Genomic DNA, 17769 nt, shown 5'->3' with positions numbered 1-17769 from the left:
TCCATAGATGGCTTTTATGATATTGAGGTATGTACCCTCTATCCCTATACTCTGAAGAGTTTTAATCAAGAAAGGATGCTGTATTTAGTCAATTTTCTACATCAATTGAGAGGATCATATGGTTCTTGTTCTTTCTTTTATTAATGTAGTGTATAGCATTGATTGATCTTCGGATGTTGAACCAACCTTGCAACTCAGGAATAAATCCCACTTGGTCGTGGTGAATAATCCTTTTAATTAATTAGTAGCTAATATTTTGGTGAGAATTTTTGCATCCATGTCCATCAGGGACAATGCTCTGTAATTCTCCTTTTTGATGGGGTCTTTGTCTGGTTTTGGGATCAACGTAATGCTGGCCTCATAAAATGAGTTTGGAAGTTTTCCTTCCATTTCTATTTTTTGGAACAGTTTCAGAAGAGTAAGTATTAATTCTTCTTTAAATGTTTGGTAAAATTTCCCTGGGAAGTCATCTGGCCCTGGGCTCTTGGTGGGAGATTTTTGGTTACTGTTTCAATTTCCTTGCTGGTTATGGGTCTGTTCAGGTTTTCTATTTCTTCCTGGTTCAGTTTTGGTAGTTTATACATCTCTAGGAATGCATCCATTTCTTCCAGATTGTCTAATTTGTTGGCATATAGCTGCTCATCATATGTTCTTTAATTGTTTGTATTTCTTCAGTTGTTGGTTGTGAACTCCTCTTTCATTCATGATTTTATTTATTTGGGTCCTTTCTCTTTTCTTTTTCATAAGTCTGGCCAGGGGTTTATCAATCTTATTAATTCTTTCAAAGAACCAGCTCCTAGTTTTGTTGATCTGTTCTAGTGTTCTTTTGGTTTCTATTTCATTGATTTCTGCTCTGATCTTTATTATTTCTCTTCTCCTTCTGGATTTAGGCTTTATTTGCTGTTTGTTCTCCAGCTCCTTTAGGTGTAGGGTTAGGTTGTGTATTTGAGACCTTTCTTGTTTCTTGAAAAAGGCTTGTATTGTTATATATTTCCCTCTTAGGACTACCTTTGTTGCATCCCAAAGATTTTAAACCGTTGGGTTTTTATTTTGATTTGTTTCTATGAATTTTTTAAGTTCTTCTTTAATTTCCTGATTGACCCCTTCATTCTGTAGTAGGATGCTCTTTAGCCTCCATGTATTTGAATTCTTTTCAACTTTCCTTTTGTGATTGAGTTCGAGTTTCAAAACACTGTGGTCCGAAAATATGCAGGGAATGATCCCAATCTTTTGGTACTGGTTGAGACCTGATTTGTGACACAGGATGTGCTCTATTCTGGAGAATGTTCCATGTGCACTAGAGAAGAATGTGTATTCTGTTGCTTTGGGATGGAATGTTCTGACTATATCTGTGAAGTCCATCTGGACCAGTGTGTCATTTAAAGCCCTTATTTCCTTGTTGATCTTTTGCTTAGATGGTCTGTCCATTTCAGTGAGGGGGCGTTAAAGTTCCCTACTATTATTGTATTATTGTCAGTGTGTTTCTTGGATTTTGTTATTAATTGGCTGCTCCCATGTTAGGGACATAGATATTTACAATTGTTAGATCTTCTTGTTGGATAGACCCTTTAAGTAGGATATAGTGTCCTTCCTCAGTTCTTATTACGGTCTTCGGTTTAAAATCTAATTTGTCTGATATAAGGATTGCCACCCCAGCTTTCTTTTGATGTCCATTAGCATGGTAAATGGTTTTCCACCCCCTCACTTTAAATCTGGAGGTGTCTTTGGGCCTAAAACGAGTCTCTTGCAGACAACATATCGATAGGTCTTGCTTTTTTATCCAATCTGATAGCCTGTGTCTTTTGATTGGGGCATTTAGCCCATTTACATTCAGGGTAACTATTGAAAGATATGAATTTAGTGCCATTGTATTGCCTGTAAGGTGACTGTTACTGTATATTGTCTCTGTTCCTTTCTGGTCTATGCTACTTTTGGGCTCTCTCTATGCTTAGAGGACCCCTTTCAATATTTCTTGTAGGGCTGGTTTGGTGATCACAATTTTTTTTAGTTTCCATTTGTCCTGGAAGCTTTTTATCTCTCCTTCTATTTTCAGTGACAACCTAGCTGGAAAAACTATTCTTGGCTGCATATTTTTCTCATTTAGTACCCTGAATATATCACGCCAGTCCTTTCTGGCCTGCCAGGTCTCTGTGGATAGGTCTGCTGCCAATTTCATGTTTCTACTGCTGTAGGTTACAGACCTCTTGTCCCAAGCTGCTTTCAAGATTTTCTCTTCGTCTCTGAGATTCGTAAGTTCTACTATTAGATGTTGGGGTGTTGACCTATTTCTATTGATTTTGAGGGGGGGTTCCCTGTGCCTCTATTCTTTTCTTCTTAAAGATTTTATTTATTTATTTATTTATTTATTTATTTATTTATGAGAGAGCACCAGCAGGGGGAGGGTCAGAGGGACAGGGAGAAATAGACTCCCCACTGAGCAGGAAGCCTGACCCAACTTGGGGCTCAATCCCATGACCCATGAGATCATGACCTGAGCCAAAGTCAAGAGTTAGCTGGCCACTCAACCACCTGAGCCACCCAGGGGCCCCTAGTATTTTATTATTTATAATAGCTTTGTTGAGTTAAAATTCATATACCATACAATTTACCTAGTTTTTAAAAAGATTTATTTATTTCTTTTAGAAAGACATGGGGTGGGGCAGAGAGAGAGAGAGAATCTCAAGCAGATTCCGAACAGAGCACAGAGCCCAACACAGGGTGAGATCTCATGACCTGAGATCATGACCCTGAGACCACGATCTAAGCCAAAAGCAAGAGTTAGATGCTTAACTGACTGAGCCACCCAGGCACCCCCAATTCACCCATTTACAGTGTACAATGCAATGGCTGTCAATATTCCACAACCAACTTTAGAACATTTCATCTCCCCAAAAAGAAACTCCAGACCCCTTAGCAGTCAGTTCCCATTTCCCTACAATTCCTCTAGCCTGAGGCAACCTCTGACCTTCCTTTCTCCAGAGATTTGCCTATCCTTGAGCTTTCCCATAAATGCATTCATATAATCTGTGGTCTATTGTGACTGGCTTTTCACTGAAGCGTGTTTTCTAGGTTCATGGATGTTGTAGCATGTCAGTACTTCATTCCTTTTTATTGCCAAACACTGTTCTGTTTACAGATAGGTCACGTCTGGTTCATCCCTTCATCATCTAATGGACATTCAGGTTGTTTCCATGTTTTGGCTATTATATAATAGCTCATATGAACACTCATGTAAGTTTTTATGTACATATGTTTTGGGGCGCCTGGGTGGCTCAGTCGGTTAAGCATCTGACTCTTGATCTCAGCGCAGGTCTTGATCTCAGGGTCTTGAGTTCAAGCCCCACATTGGACTCCACACTGGGCATGGGGCCTACTTAAAAAAAAAAAAAAAAGACATATGTCTTTTCATTTCTCTTGGGTATATACCTAGAAGTGGAATTCATCATTTTATGATACAAATTTCAAGCATACAACATGAAAAAATTTTATAGTGAACATGTTTCTAGCCACCACCAACATTCTATAATTAACATCTTATTCTCCTTCCTATATCACCTATCTATTTCTCTCTCGAACTAGCCATCCATCAGCTGACCTTCCTTTTAAGTCTATTTCAAGGTAAATGGCATAAGTACTCTTCTTCCTCAATACTTCAGCATGAATAGCATTCGCTAGAGTTCAATATTTGTTCTGTTTCATTTCTTTTGGGGTAATGTTTACATATGATGAAATGCACAGATCTCAAAGTCTATACTCACTAGGTTTAACCCAAACTTCTGGCGGGACAAATACATTATAATCACCCCAGAACATTTTCTCCTGTGGTCCTCCCCAGTCGATCTCCATCCTCCGCCCTTCAAAGACAACTTCCATTCTGAGCTTTTCTCTGTGGATTTGGTTTGCCTATCATAAAACATCATACAAATAGAAAAGTACAATATGTACTTTTGTGTGTGTGTGTGAAGTTCCTTTCTCAGCAAAATGTTTTTGAGATTCATCCATGTTGTCAATAGTTTATTCCTTTTTATTATTGAATTATGAATTTGTTGTATATGAATATACCATAGCCTACTTTTCCATTCTCCTGTTGATGGCCATCTATTAGCCCCCTCCACCCCCAATTTTTTTTTTTTTTAGTTTTATGAATAAAGCTGTTGTGAACATTTTTGTGCAAGTCTTTTTGTGGACATATGTTCTTGTATTTCTTGGGCAAATACGTAAGAGCGGAATTACTTGATCTTACAGTGAGTATATGTTTAAATTCATAAGGAACTGCCAGACTTTTTCCCAAAGTGGTTGTGCCATTTTACATTTTTATCAGCAATGTATGAGTTTTAGTTGTTCTATCTCCTCATCAAATTTTGATGTTGGTAGTCTTTTTAATTTTAGCAGTTCTAGTGGATGAACAGTGTTTCTCATTGTGGCATTAATTTGTGTTTCTCAGATTGATAAGAAGCTCTTTCATTGCTGGCTCTTCGTATGCCCCCTTTTGTTAAGCATTCAAATCTTTTGCCAATTTGTTAAAGTTTTACTATCTTAAATTATAGAGCAGCCCTGAAGAACCACTGATAATATATAAATCTGCTCTATTTTAAAGCAATTCTAGGAAAGGAAGATTTTCTCTCTCTCCTTTTGCTTTTTTCTTTTTGTTTTCTTTCTTTCTTTTCTTCTTTTTTTTGGTATGGCATCAATCCTAACTACAAGAACTTAATTGACTTCAGTTTACTGTCACTTAAGTCCATTTCTCTTGGTTACTCCTCTTTCAGATTTAAAACAGAAATATTTAGAGATAATTTGTGATTAGGCATTGCATACTTACGTAGGTTATGCTTGAATGTGTAACAAGGATTTTAATTTGTTAAAGGATAGAAATTACTTCATAAATAATTCCTCCTTATTCCTCCTTTCCCCTAGTATTCTTAATCTGTATGAAAGGGTAGAGGAATAATTCAACCAAGTACTAGTTTACGGCTACATGTGTCTACCTTCAACTCCGTTACTAACAAGCTGAAGAACAGGGCTCATGCTGGGAAAAGCAATATCCCACTGCTTAGGAAAAAGGTGTGGTTGTATTTAGGATTTACTTTCTTTTCAAGGATTAAGAACTGTATTTAAGCAGCCCTGATCCCATGCAGGAGGATAAAGAAGATGCTAAAGCCCAATTAGTCAAAAAATTTCCCGCACAGAGCTGGTGGTAATTTTCAGGTTAAGAGTACCCATTGCCCTTAGCTATGCTGAGGGAAGAGAAAAGCTGAAAGTTGCAGGTGTCTTTGTGGACCAGCTGTCCCTCATCCTATCCACGTAGGGGCAAGCAGGTGATTTCTTCTTTAACTTATGCTTTTTTTAAAAAAAAAAAAGATTCTATGTATTTATTTTAGAGAGAGAGAGAGTAAGCACGTGTGCAGGGAGCGGAGGGGCAGAGGGAGAGAATCTCAAGCAGACACCCCACTGAGCGTGGAGCCCACCATGGGGCTAGATCTCATGACCCTGAGACCATGACCTGCACCAAACTCAAGAGCCACCCAGGTGCCCCTCTTTGACTTATGCTTTGATGATTCTTCAGCATGCATTAGGTGTATGGATCTTCAGCAGCAATTGTTGGTGGGGGGAGGATGAACATTTTTCTTTGTTTTTGCCTTAAAATGTGTGAAGATCCAATTTCAAGAAGGGGATAATTATGCAATACATATAGAATTCCTACCACAGATTATTAAGCATCAGAGTTATTTTGCATGGGCCTTCATGCATGAGATCAATAAGACAAGGAGAATTGCCATCTTGATTATGGGTATACACGTGTGTATGTGCAGACAGTAGGTAGGTAGGGATAGGGGTACATAGAAATAGATGGAGATACCCTCCCCAACCCCATTCCTACTTCGGTTTTCAGTGCATTTTGAACAGCGAAAATGCTTCAGGTAACATCGACAATGGTATACTTTCCCCTTATGTATCATTTCATTTTTTTTTAAAGATTTTATTTATTTATTTGAGAGAGAGACAGAGATAGCAAGAGAGAGACAGAGAGAGAGCACACAAGCGGGGAGGAGAAGGAGAAGCAGGCTCCCCACCGAGCAGAGAGCCAGACTGGGGGACAATCCCAAGACCCTGGGATCATGGACCTGAGCCGATGGCAGACGCTTAACGGACTGAGCCACCCAGGTGTCCCTGTATCGTTTCATTTTTTTAAGAATCAAAAGGCAAGATTACATGCCAGATTCAAAATCATTGCACTCTTGACCTTCCTATGGTTTTCTCCTAAATTTTTCCTTTTGAAAGTGAAGTGGAAAAAAATATGAGAAAAAGTCCTTACTTTTTATCCTATTCTATTTTCTGTTCTAAAAGAAGTATGTTTTTAATACTTTTCACCAGCTGTCCTAGATTTATGAATATAAAGGCACAAGACAGCATAATGGTGCAGAGCCTAGTCTCTGAAGCTGGCAATCTGAGTTTGAATTCCCTTCTCTGCTTGTGTGAGCTGTGTGAGCTTGGGTAAGTTACTTAGCCTCTCTGTGCTTCTGTTAACTCATTTGTAAAATGGGCATAACACAGTCCCTACTTTATAAGGTTGATGTGTCAATTAAATGAATTAGCATTCACTACAGTATTAATAGTCATATGTTTTGGCTACTATTACTATTATAAACAGAAAAAAAAATCCTGCAGTTAAAGGTAAAAATTTCAAAGTGATTCTAATCAAGGTGTAATACAATTATTTTTTTAGAGCTTGACAAAATGATACTAAAATTCATCTGGAAAAATAAATACGTAAAACTAGTCTGAAAAACATTGAAATGATGGGGTGTAAGTTCTATCAGTTTAGTAAAATATATTATGAATCTGCCAACACAAACATTATGTTACTGGGACACGAATAGGCAAATGAGTAAAAAAGAATATGGACTCCACTGTATGATAAAATTGGCATTTCAAACAGGTGTAGAAGAGACAGATTATTACTAATATCTGGGTTATTGCTCTGCATAGTATTATTCATTATTATTATTATTCAAATGGTGGTTAGCCCTTTGGGGGACAAATGTTTCCATGTCCTATTTCTTATGCTAAAATAAATAGATCAATTCCATAAAAATAAACTGTTAAAGTGTGAAAATATAGTGATTTTTTAAAAAGCCAGGGAAGACCTTTTCAAGCATGATGCAAAAATGTGAAATCATAAAAGCAAACAATGGTTAGGGCGCCTGGCTGCCTCAGTCGGTAGAGCATACGACTCTTGATCTCAGGATCGTGAGTTGGTGCCCACGCTGGGTGCAGTTTCCTTAAAAACAAAAACAAACATACACAAAAAGGAAAAGAAAAGCAAACAATGATAAATCTGACAATATAATAATTAAGAACTTCTTATTGAAAAAACGAGTACCATAAACAGGTACAGAAACAGAAAAAATATTCACTATATGATAGCAAAGGGCTAATTTCCTTAACATATCAAGATATTATGAGCCAACAAGAAAAGACAAATAACCCAATGGCGATATGAGCAAAGGATATAAAGTCAATTCATGGATGAAGAAACCTCAATGGATAACGAAAAGAAGAATGAGATTCCATTTTACCTATAAGATCGGCAAATATTAAAAGTTTGCCAATACCAAGAGTGGGCTAAAGTGTGAGCCGTAGGTAGTCTCAAGCATGGTTCATGGGTGTTCGGGCTATCCACTGCCGCATAGCAGGCCATGCAAAGTTTAATGGCATAAAGTAACCATTTTATCATAGATTTTGTGGATCTGGAATTTGGAAAGGGCACAACGGGGATGGATCTTCTCTGCTTCACAGTGTCCCCAGTTGGTATGACCCCAAGGTTGGGGTGGCTGGATAGGCTGGGGATAGGCACAGTGGGGCTGGAGAACCCACTCTCTTCTTCACTCACTTCCTGATACTGGGCTGAGATGGTAAAAGACAGGCTCATCTGGGACTGTCAGTTGGAGCACCGCTATGTGGCCTCTTGATTATGGTGGTCTTAGGGTAGCTGCGACTTCTTACATGGCAGCTCAGGGCTCCAAGAGCAAGTGTATGCAGGGAATAAGCTCGAAGTTGCATGGCTTTTTCTGACCAAGTCACACAACATCACCTCCACTCTATTGACTTAAGTCACAAGCTTGTCCAGATTTAAAGGGAGCAGACATAGACCCCTCCACTTCTCCATGACAGGAGTATCAGAGAGTTTGTGGCCATGTTTTAAAACCACCAGAGTGGGAGAATGATTTATGGCAGCATCTTTGGAGGGTAGTTTTGCAGTATCTACCAAGATGGGGTAGCAACTACCTTTTTAAGCCAGAAGTGTCCTACATGGACACTCCCTTGGTTCCTATTCTCTACCTTCCACCCCACCCCACCCCCCATCTCTCCTTAATCTTTTCTCTACCTGGTGTCTGCCACCACCATCGCTATCCCTTCCCCTCCTAGATCTAGAACCTTCTCTGCAAAATAATTAGGTCCTCATCTCTAGAATCCTTGGATTCTGTAAATTTTACAATCTCATGGGTCCACTTCCTGTCAGTTGCTTCGTCTGCCAGTCAGTATCTGCTGGTTCCATTAAAGGGGAACGGCTATGAGTGCTGGCCCCTTGGTGGCTGGGCTCCAGAAGGAGTAGGGCTCCATTCTGCTGAAATGAAACACAGCTCGAAAGCCCAAGACTATTTCCTACTTACTCTAAGGGAGATTCATATTCTTCCTATTGACTTAACTTTGGATGTGCGTCTTCTAATTCTACTATTCCTACTACATTATGCTATGTTTGTTAGTTACCCATTGCTGCATAACAAATTACTCCAAAACTTAGTGTTAGAACAATGCCATTTATCATCTCATACTTTCTGTGGGTCAAGGATCTAGGCAAGGCTTAGCTGGGTCCTCTGGCTCTGGATTTCTCACAATGCTGCAGTCATTGCAAGGGTCCACTGGGAAGGATCCCCCCTTCCAAGATCCCTCCTGTGATTGTCATGGGATTCAGTGCCTCAAGGGCTCTTAACTAAGGCCTAATTTCCTTACCAGCTCCCTTTGTTCCTCACCGCAGGGGTCCTTCATAGAGCGCCTCCCAGTATGGCGCTGGCTTCATCTAAAGCAGGCAAGAGAGAGGGCCAGCAAGATGGAATTCAGTCTTTTGTAAGCTAATCATGGAAGTGACATCACCTCATGCTTCCAAATTCTGTACCTTAGCAGGGAGGCCCTCACTAGGCCCAGCCCTCGGTCAAGGCGAGGGGATTACACAGAATATGGGTATTAGGAGTCACCGCCAGAGCTGCCCACAAGTGCTATGTGCAAATCCCCTCTTCCCTGACTTGGTTTTTAGTGTAGGTTCTCATGTTACTGACAGCACATATGCAGATCCAGAGATTTGCAATGTCCTGACCCAGAAAGGTCGGGTCTCGGTGGTGTGGTGATATGTTTCCCGGAGAGGGGATGGTGATTATGAAATAAGAAGTTTCTTTTCACTGTGACACGTGATCGCTATAGCATAAGAGATTTACACACACTTTTGTATAAGCTTAGAACATTTTTTAAAAAGATTTTATTTATTTATTTGGGAGAGAGAGAGAGCGCGCGCACGAGCAGGGGGAGAGGCAGAGAGAGAGAAAGAAACAGACTTCCCACTGAGGGCAGAGCCCGATGAGGGGCTCAGTCCCTGAGATCATGACCTGAGCCAAAGTCAGACGCTTGACCGACTGAGCCACCCAAGGCGCCCCTAAGCTTAGAACACTTCTGGGGACTGTGAACCCCTGGGAAACTGATCTCTTGAGAAATGGGACCAGGAATGCGAGGAAGGGTCCCTTATATGCTTTACTTAATACCTTTCTGTACTGCTTATTTAATTCTCCATGTGCATACATTTACCGTAATTAAAAAAACAGTTAAAATTAACAAAGGGAAAAGTTAAGAACAGGGTAACCACTTAATTCAGAACGATTTCTAAATAACCCCATGTCGTGGGACAAAAAGGGGATCTAATTAATTACACATTTTTATAGTCTGAAAGTGAGGCACAAAGTAAAAAATGACAAGGGAACATGTCAAGTTTTCAGCGGTTGATTGTCCAGGCCGCAGATTTTGTAGACCAGGTATCAGCGGGCTTTTCAGGCAGAGGAATTTAAAAGGTGATTTCAGTCAGATGAAGTACAAAGCACAGAATGTTCTGGACAGCTGGAAGCTGGGGGGGGCAGGGGGTTTCTCTAGCCTCTCCCAGCTGGAGCCCCCAGCCTGCCCTCTTCTCTCTCCTGTATTAACTCTCTCCCCAGGCCTGCAGACCCTCTCAGATTGCCTCCCTGAAAAGTCACCTTGCCTCAAACATGCTGGTAATATTAAGGTAATAAAACAGCATCAGATGTGTGATGACCGTACCTGTGCTGAGAGCTAAACACAAACCATAATTCCCGATGAAAGAAACACTAGAGCAACATGAAAATGTGTGTCTTCCAAAGAGAATGACTGGGTAAATGTCACTTTTCTAATTTTCTGATTTCTATGGCTTTTTTATCTTTAGTTGTGAAGTATGGCAGAGCACCTTGCTTGCCACTCAGTGCAGAACTTGGTCTAGCAAAAAACACAGCACGGGAGAGCTTGTTAGAAATAGCGTCCCAAACTTGGGTGCCTGGCTGGCTTAGTCGGTTAAGAGTCTGCCTTGGGCTCAGGTCATGATTCTGGAGTCCTGCCTTGCGCTCCCTGCTCAGCCGGTGATTTGCTTCCCTACCCCCTGACTCCCGCCCGCGTTCTCTCTCAAATGAATGAATAAAGTCTTAAAGAAAAAACCAAAGGAAATAGTGTTCCAACCTTACTAAACTAGAATCTGCATCTTAACAAGATCCGCAGGTGATTCATGTATACTTTAAAGTTTAAAAAAAAATTGTTCTCAAACCTGGCTTCACATTGGAATCACCGACAGAACTTTAAAAATACTGAGGCCTGGGTCCCAACCCCATAAATCCTGATGTACTTGGCTGAGGTGAAGTCTGGCCAATGAATTTTTTTTTTTTTTTTTTAAATCTTAGGTGATTCTAGGACTGTGAATCATTAGGCTAATATAGTAGTTTTCCGAATGTGGGCTCAGCATACCCGCTAAAGGAGCGCAAATTCTCAAGCCCTACCCCAGACCTACAGAACCTGAAACATTGGGGATGGGGCCTGACAATCTTTTTGAGCTAGCCCTGCAGGCCATTTTGATGTGGGCTGACCTTGGGGAACCTGATAAGGTAGGTGTGGAGTGACACTCTAAAATGTTCATTTCTTAGTTTCCATGTGTTGCAGGTGTGAGAGCCAACACTTAGAGAAGCACTGGCCTAAACCCTCTGACCTATGGCTTGTCCAGAGCCACTCAGAGGGTCAGAACCTACTATTTCTTTTCTTTGGCCACAAACTGCTCAACTGCTGTTTCTTCTTAGGTCTGAGGCCTACATGGCCCTTTTTACTCCCACTTTCATCAAATAGGCAAGCGTAAAAAAAAAAAAATACAGGTCAGTACCTCATACTAAAAATTGGTCTCTTTGCTCCTTTCTAGAAACTGCTCACACCTGCTGCCCGCAGGTACCCCCTGTACTTCTAATGAGCCCTGTTGTGCCCACCCACACCGCCACAAAGGGGCCCCTGCTCTGCTCCTCTCCGAGTTCAGTTGTAGCGTCTCCCTTGAAACCTATCCACCTGGTTCGAGGCCTGTGAACTCCTCTAAGGCGCAAAATGCCCAGGGTTCCGGAGCCTGCGGCCTTCAGAGGTGGGAAGTTCATCCACTCGGGATCTAGCAGAGGGTTCCTTGGAGTTCTAACCTGCTGCTGCCCGCCCTTTCTCCTCCACGAGTGGGAAGTCTACAGCGAGGACAGGGAAAGGCGACACTGGGGGCTCAGGAAGGGGGGCTAGAGACGGTAAAGCAGGAGCTCCCAGCTGGAGGGTGGGGACAGTGACAGTCTGTCGTCCCCGTCCCCCGCCCGTGCGCCACAGGTCCCAGCCGCCTCGGGCCTGAATCTCGCTCCCTCCCCCATTAAATTCCTCAAACCAGCTCCCAACCTTTTCCCTTCCCCTCCGAGGCTTTGCTCCTGTTCCTGGAGGTGGGGCACGTAGGGGTGGGGACTGTCCTGGGAAATCGGGATTGAGTCTCTCGCAGCCCAGGGTGGTGCCGGAAGCCCGTTTGTGCGGCCTGGGAGGGAGGGTGCTCGTGGGTCCTTGCAAAACGCCGCTTCCCGCGCGACCACGTGAAGTCCTAGGTGGACACACAGGCACCCCATTGCATGACCTCAACCAGCGAGTTGCGGAGTCCACCGACCGCCTTCCAGCTGCTGCTGGTTTTAGCCGGCGCGCTCCGTCTCGCGCTCTCCCTGTACCGCTTTCCACCACCGCACAGCGGGACTGGCGTGTCCCTGGTGGCGCAGCGCACTCCCCAGCGCTTCCTGAGCTCTGTTCCGTGCCGCCCCGCGGAGACACGGGTTCTGGCTTTAGGACCAAGGCAGGCACAGATCTGAGGTGGGCTCGCGGGGTCGGGGAGGGGCGTTCCGGGCTGGCGCCCCCCTCCATCCCCCGGCGCACCTGCCCCCAGGGCGGGGCGGAGCGGGGCGGGGCGCGCTAGCGCGCAGGTTGCCGGCCCGGACGCTGGAGGGGGCTGTGGCTCTCTCGCTGTCCCCGCGGCTCGGGCGGCGCGGCACCCCAGCTACCCCCGCCCCCCCCTCCGCCGAGGGGCCGGCCCAGGTCCGGGGAGGGGCGCGATCGCCTTCACTTCCCGCTCGCCGGCCCCGGAGGCGGCGGGTCCGGCGCGGGCGCAGGGCTGCGGGCGCTAGGCTGGGGCGCAGGGCGGGGACGCGGCCGCCGCCCGCTTTGCGCCGCTCCTCCCCGCGCGAGTGGCTCTCGGCCCGGCGTCGAAGCGGCCATGGCGACCCTGAGCCCGCTCCCCACCCACCCCGCCTGCTCCGCCCTCCCCTCCGCCCCGCGCCACCTTTGATGGCTCGGACCTCGGCCGGCCACCCCCAGCCCCGCTTGCACTCCCGCGCCGCCGCCGCCGCCCGCGGGTATTAATAGCCGAGCGCCCCCGCTGCACGAGCAGCCCGGAGCCGCCGCGCCCTCTGCAGCCGGGGGTTCGGAGCTGCTGAGCCGGGAGGCCCGGAGTGGGAGCCGGAGCCGCCGGCGCCGTGGAGGTAGGAGGCGCGGGGCAAACAATGACTGCTGCGGGGCGGGCGGGCGGCAACTTGTGCGAGTCGGGGCGCCCGGAGCCGACCCGCCGGCGGGGGGCGCGGGTGGAGGTGGGTGCGCGCCCGCGGGGTCCTGCCCGGAGGAGGCGGGCGGCGGGTGGGGTCGTGCTCCCGCCCGCCGGGCCCAGGGCAGCCCCGGCAACAATAGCAGGAGCTCGGGGGCCTCCGGGCGCCGGGCCACCGTTTGCACTCTTCTCACCTCCGCGGACCCGGGCAGCGGGGCTCCTCGCGCGGCCCCCGTCGCCTCCCCCACCCCGCGGCGCCCTTCCCCCCGCTTTCCTCCCGTCCCACCCGGCACGGTGACAGCGCCGGCGCCGCTTCCGGACCTCCGGCCGTAATCTTGGCCCCAGAGGCGGATCGCGGGGCCGGGGAGGTGGCCACTGGCTTGGGTGCTACGGCGCCGCCGGGTGCCAGCCGCTCGCCCACGCGCGGCGCGAGCACCCCGGTAAGTGACAAAGAGGAACACACCCTCCACCTAAGTTAGATTTTTGTCTCTCTTTACCGCCTGCCTTTATGGAGAGCAAAGTTTTTTTTTTTTTTTCCCTATCAAGCAAAGGACACAGATTTTTGTGGTGAGCATTTCAAAACAACTTCTGATTGTGGTTTTACGATTTAAGTTCCGGAAACTTTAGCTGTGTGATCCGGCCAGACCCTTGAGTGAGTGAGTGTGTGTGCGTGTGTGTGTTTAATTTGGGGGGGGGGGATGAGTTCCCCGTCATCATTCTGGATTTGGTTTGTCGTTTTCGTTGGGGCCCGGCCGCTGCTGGGATGGTTGCAGGATCCCAGAAAGGAGAGAGGTGGGGCTCACAAAGGAACGAGGACCCTGCTTTCGGATCAGCTTCTTGGGAGGTGGAGAGGGCTTGCCTCTCATCCGGAGCATTTTAGGGGTCTGAGCCTGTCTGTGGGCCTTCTGGAGTACCATGGTGGCCTCTGGCTGTTTCGTTTTATTATCGTCAGTGCCTTTCTTGTTAGCTTCGCAGGTTCACTCGCTCCTCCAGCCCTCCCCGGTGTCCCGCTTCGCCCATGCCTTGACTTTGATGGACCCCTGTCTTCCCACCCAGCAGGCAGTCTTCGGAGAGCCAAACCCCTTAATGTATTTTACACGTGGTGACTTGCCAAGCCCATTTCGGAACGGCCTTCAGCATTGTCTTGATTTTCTTATTCAGTCTAAACGGGAGAGGAGGGAGACGGGCCTTTTTGGTGCTGAGAGCTTTGAGGGAGTTGCCTTAAAATTTGTCCTCATTGTTCCGATGGGGTGGGCCCTTCTGATATCTCGTCTCTGGCTTTCTTCCCTCCTTGCACAGCCTGCCGGCTGGGTAGGTTTACCCTCAGCCTTTCCAAAGGGTTGGTCTTCTGGTGTGTCAGTTTCTGACGATGCACTTCCTATGTGGGTTCAGCATCCACATGGCTCACTTTATATTCCTGCAGCATCGTTCTGCAGCAAGGCACCAATATTGGAGTTACTCCAAGCACAACAAAACGTTTGTGTTTTTAGAATGTCTGGCTAATAGATCTGCCTCTGGGTAAAATAAATAGACATTATTGGCCAGTGGCTGGCTCACTGGGCGAAGCGTTGGTGGAGATACTGAGTTGATGCCTCCCTAGCCCAGGCCTTCCCAGAATCTCTTGTTTCTTTTATGTGGGCAGGAAATTTGAAATAGTTGAAGATGATGTAGTTGTGCCCTATAGGATCACGGATTCTGTAGCGTGCCCCTTGTGAGTTGGTGCATGGTGGTTCATTTAGGGAGTCTGTCCCTGGAGTTAGGTTTATAATGCCCCTTTTCGCATTGATGGTCTCTTCCTGGAATTTGTATGGTGATTGAATCCCTTGGGTCATAATAGAACACTAATGCTACTCTGTAGCCAAATTTACCAAAAGGAGATTAAAAAAAAAAAACCTATCCTAGACAATTTTCTTCTGGCGTATTGCATTTATTTTATAATTATTTTGAGTCTGAAAGGCACCTGGGTGGATGTTTGTGTTTTGTATTTCATTAAAGAAACTGTCCAAGGGAAGTTAAGAATTAAATATAATATCGAAAGGGTTAGTTTTTTAAAAAGTGGAATTCATCCTCTCCACCTCAGCGAGCACAGCAAGAGTTTAATTCATTTGGAAAATGACACAAATTTTTAAGGAGGGTGCGTGCGATAACCATCACAAGAGAAAAGCTTTTTCCATCCTTGAAGAGGTTAAGAGACCACTGGAGAAAAGGCAAGTGCCCAGTCTTTGTGTGCGGAACGCTCTATAGGAAAGGTGACATTGTGGTTTTTCCCAGAGGATGGGGGAAGTTTGGTGGATGTGTAGGTCCTGGGCCAGTGATTCTGTGGCCTAGAGAACCAGCCATTTGAAACCAGCCCTTTTGTAACTGGCCTGGCTTATCGCAGAGAACTGCCTCGTGTTTTTGAGAGTAAGGAAAGATGCTCCTGCACAGGTTTTTCAGGTGTTGGGTGCACAGGTGTTTCAGGTGCTGGGTGCCATTGCCTGGGAGGGGCAGGGCCAGGCTTTTGGGTTTCTGTGGCTGCCCCTCTCCTGCTGTGGGGTGCTTTCGATTGAAAGGCAGGGCTCTCCTGAGCCTGGCTATTGAATGGGAAGCGAGCGGTAGGTCAACTTCTTTTTTTGGCTTTTTAATGGGTAGGGTTTCTGCTGCGGCCCGTTTCCGCCGGGTTACCCCGTTAACCACTTCCACATGTCCTGAAAGATCAGAGCCCGACGGTTTCCATTCAGATCACTCGAGATACTGATTTCACCAGCCTTTTTTATGCCAAACGCTGCCTGTGTTTTTACAAGAAGCCCCCGGAAGATGTTTATTTTTAAGTGGAGAAACTGGCTTTTTTAGGCTGCCCTTGTCCTAATTTAAGGCAGTTAAAATGTGTGCCAAGTGGATACTCTAAGCAAAAGTGGGCACTTGATCGATATGAAATATGGTGCTCTCGGCTTTTGATATTTGTGAAATAAGCCAGGGAGGATCAAGTACAACGTGACTGAAACAGTGCACGCGCGGTGCTGGCTGTGAACCCAGCTCTGGATGGCAGTTTTCTTATTTTAACGGGGGTTGGAAATACTAGACAAAGTAAGATTGGCAAATAAATGAGGTGGGAATTCATCATTTGCACTGAATTAATTTCATGTGTAAAATTGTCATATTTGTGCATACATTTTCAAACAAAGGAGCCGTGGGCCAAACTAGATTGCTTTCAACTCTATTACGACAATATTTCTTACCACAAGAGTAACGTTGTGCTGTACACAGACTTTGGCTTCCCGTCAAGGTATCTGGTAAAAGAAGACTTATAAATCCAGTATCACGGTGAGTTTCATTTTTTGTTCTCATCCTGTTAACTCAGGATCTAGTATACGCCTGGCACAGAGCACTCCCTTGGGAAATACTTGCAGTGAATAAGTAAACCTCGTTTTTGATGTCCTTTCCAGTTTAGTGTTTAAAGTTTTTTAAGGTTGCTGTTCTGGGAATTTGAAATTTGGTATTTGATTTTGTTTCCGTTTCGTTCTGATTTAACAATTTAAATGAACCTTTAGGGGCGCCTGGGTGACTCAGTTGGTTAAGTGTCTGCCTTGAGCCCCACGTTGGGCTCCATGTTCAGCGGGGAGCCTGCTTCTCCCTCTCTCTCTGCCCCTCCCCTGTGCTCGTGCTCTCTCTCAAATAAATAAAACCTTTTAAAAAAATTAACCTTTAGCGCTGGGTAATACTGTAAAAAGATACAGCCTCATTAAAAAGCAAAACTTAGACCTAAAAGCATGAAGAAGAAAGCAGAACTTCTCTGAGAAGCTAGCCTCTGGGAAAATTTTCCTTCTTCCTGGCATATATTTTCTAGAAGTTTTATTAGTGAGCATCCGTTGGTGGTAACCTCTGTGTTTGTATGCCTTTAAATACATCTTTGCTCTGGAACAATAAATGCCCTGGGTGTACAATTCTGGATTGCTGTTGTATTCATCAGCTGTCTTTTGGTTCCATTGTTGTTGCTGCAATATCAGCTGTCAGGCTGATTGTTTTTTGTGAGCAGTGCTCCCCCCTTTTTATTTTTTATTTTTTAAGTAGGTTCCACACTTGGCGTGGAGCCCAGGGGTGGGGCTTGAACTCAGGACCCTGAGATCGAGACCTGAGCTGAGATCAAGAGTCAGGTGCTTACCCCACCGAGCCACCCAGCCGCCCCTCCCTCTGGCTGCTTTTAAGGTTCTTTGGAGTTCTGTAGTTTTACTATGTCAAGGTGCAATTTCTTTTCTCCTTGACTTTGAGTCTCCCATCCTCTCCTCCTCTTGCTCTTCTCTCCCCCTCCCTACTCTCTCCTCTCTACTCGTCCCTCCCATCTTTTTGCCCTGTAGCATTTCAGGGTCAGGGCGTGCCACCGTGTGTCTACTCCTTCACCTTTGGCCGCTCTGGTCCTTTGTTTTGGGCTCGCACGCACGAAGCTATATGAACAGTTGTGAACAAGTCTTCGCGCACAGTCTTTGGAATTTTGTCACTGGGTCCTATAATAAGTACATGCTTAACTTTGTAAGAAGCTACAGTCCCAAGTGTTGGTACCATTTTACATTCCCCAGGGACATCTGAGCATTCCAGTTACTGCA

The 17769-nt window shown here is 45.5% G+C and overlaps 1 protein-coding gene across 3 annotated transcripts in view; it reads left to right on the top strand.

Moving 5' to 3' along the window:
• Nucleotides 1–12731: 12731 nt before the first annotated feature.
• The window catches only part of FARP1 (FERM, ARH/RhoGEF and pleckstrin domain protein 1), a 264356-nt gene continuing 259318 nt past the window's right edge, over nt 12732–17769 (top strand). For all 3 annotated transcript variants that reach the window (XM_073894377.1, XM_073894378.1, XM_073894379.1), the window contains exon 1: nt 12732–13130. The gene's annotated coding sequence lies outside the window, so the exon portion shown is untranslated. The remainder of the gene's footprint in view (nt 13131–17769) is intronic.

This window comes from Callorhinus ursinus, unplaced genomic scaffold (assembly GCF_003265705.2).
Source record: "Callorhinus ursinus isolate GAN/ISIS: 27379988/994484 unplaced genomic scaffold, GSC_fseal_2.0 scaffold7, whole genome shotgun sequence".
NCBI classification, from domain to species: Eukaryota; Metazoa; Chordata; class Mammalia; order Carnivora; family Otariidae; genus Callorhinus; species Callorhinus ursinus.
The sequence above is the reverse complement of the archived record's forward strand: the minus strand, read 5'-3'. Positions and strand labels throughout refer to the sequence as shown.